Source organism: Aplysia californica, unplaced genomic scaffold (assembly GCF_000002075.1).
Source record: "Aplysia californica isolate F4 #8 unplaced genomic scaffold, AplCal3.0 scaffold00086, whole genome shotgun sequence".
NCBI lineage: Eukaryota > Metazoa > Mollusca > Gastropoda > Aplysiida > Aplysiidae > Aplysia > Aplysia californica.
The window spans coordinates 348,892-351,028 of NW_004797356.1; positions in this window are offsets into that span (position 1 = coordinate 348,892).

Sequence of the window (2,137 nt, forward strand, 5' to 3'; positions counted from 1 at the left end):
TGCTTTGCGTAAGAAGTGTACACTCTTCATATTATATTTCTACGTACTACTCCAATGGGTTGTTGGGGTTACTCTGGTGCGGTGTGCTCCTTATCGTCCTCATATGTCTTGTCTCTTTTCTTTGTATGTTGCTCTCTAGTAACACCTCTACTTTTCGGCGCTTGTATGGCCTAAATTGTGTTGCAAGTGCCGGAAAGCTCTTACTGCATTTAGAAAACAATCCCCCAGTCTGTATCAGTAATAACCAGTGCGCACTGCCAGTCGGATTCACCTGATATTGTCGGGACCGGCTAGATTTTCTTTCATAAGTGAGGGAAAAAAAGCTACCATTTTGTCACAATGCAATAGAATATGTTCTTGAAAATGAAACACCTTTGTTTTTCTCTGTTGCGAGTCGAATCGGTCGTATTGTACCAGACCGGTAGCTTTTGCTCCTGCATGGAAAAAAAAAATAGGTCGGTGGTTGGTTGGTGCCCTTGTTTGATTTGCTCCTTCTTTCTTACCAAACTACTATCGTCCCTATCTCCCCTCATTTTTTTGTGTTTGTTACTATTAATGTTACTCTCTTGTAACACAACACCTCTAATTTTGGGCACTTGTATGACTTCATTGTGTTGCTAATGCCCGTAATACTTTTACTTAAAAATAAATGAATAAATGAAAATAAACGTCCGACAGGTCCGGACTGAATCAAACGAATCCGATTGGCCGTGTGGACTGGATAAATAGGGCTAACCTTGTCTTGCCGTTTTCTTCCTCGAGACTTTCGAAGGCATGTCACGTGAAAGCTCTTGAGCTGTTCCCCCCTGATGTGAATACGCCGAACGTGTGTCACTTGCCGGTGTCTGTAGTGTAGCCGTTAGGCGCCCCACCGCCGCATGCAGAAGACCTGAGTTCGATTCCTATGTGAAGAGAATTTTTATAGAGTATCTCTAGTCAAGTCTTTTTGCTGGGACGCTGCATTCTGGGTCGAAACCCGCCTTCTAAATATGATCTAAACTGTGCCGATGTGGGCGTTAAACTCTTAAAGTAAAGAGAAAAAAAGGTCTCGTAAGCGTATTGGCAGTATGTGTGTGTGTGTGTGTGTGTGTGTGTGTGTGTGTGTGTGTGTGTGTGTGTGTGTGTGTGTGTGTGTGTTTACTCACGCATGCATCGTATACGTTCACCTCGGTCTTGATGTCGAGATCTTATCTTCAGCAAGCTTTCTTTAATAGATTGCTCCTGGCTGTTGAAGCTTTGCCTAGTCAGATGTTGCGGGTGGTTGGCAGGTTCTCTGGTGTTGTGGTAGTTTGCTCTTTCTATCACATCCATTAAACATCTGTCGTCCTTTTCTCTCCTCCATCTTTTCTTCGTATGTCACTCTTTAGCAACTCCTCTAATCTTTGTCACTTATTTGACGTAATTGTATTGCAAAAACCGTAAAGCTCTTACTAAAACGTAAACTAAAACAGCAGACTTTACTTAACTCACCGAGGACCCTGTCTGGTCATTAGACAAAACCACGAAGACGCGCTGTTTTGGGACTTTAAAGAAAGAATCATAATTCATACAGTTTTTTCAGTTGTGGTTTCCATTATATTGAAACTTACAAAGGCCGGCAGAAACGTGCATACTATAATATGCAAATTCGTGTTTCTGATTTGTGTATAATGTTGTTTTTAAAAAAAAATACCGCAACATTGCCTTTGGTCCGCTGCTGATCGGACATGCATACATGATCTGTCCCCGTCGTTTTATGCAAGAAAAATTCTGAAATTATGCAAACTGAGCCCACAAATGGGAAATTAAATGTTAATTTTAACAAAGAATGATAAAGGAAAATAATCAGAAATTATGCAAAAAATGATCAAATTTTGCTAAATTTTGCGGGGTGCATAAAACCACGGGGACAGCATGATGCAAATGTCCGCTACGTCCTTATAGTTGTAATAGAGTATGAGTTAATAATGTACCTCCTTTGTAGTGGAAGCTTTGCCAGTTCAAATGTTTACTGTTTACTTTTAATCATAGGCCTGTTTTTTTTTTTTTACAGGGGAGCCAGGGCATATGAAGTGACCAAGGACTTTCATTCTTAGCTTTCGATTTCCACCTGTGATTTCTGGTTGTTCTTTTACGTCTCTTTCACGGAAGCAAACTA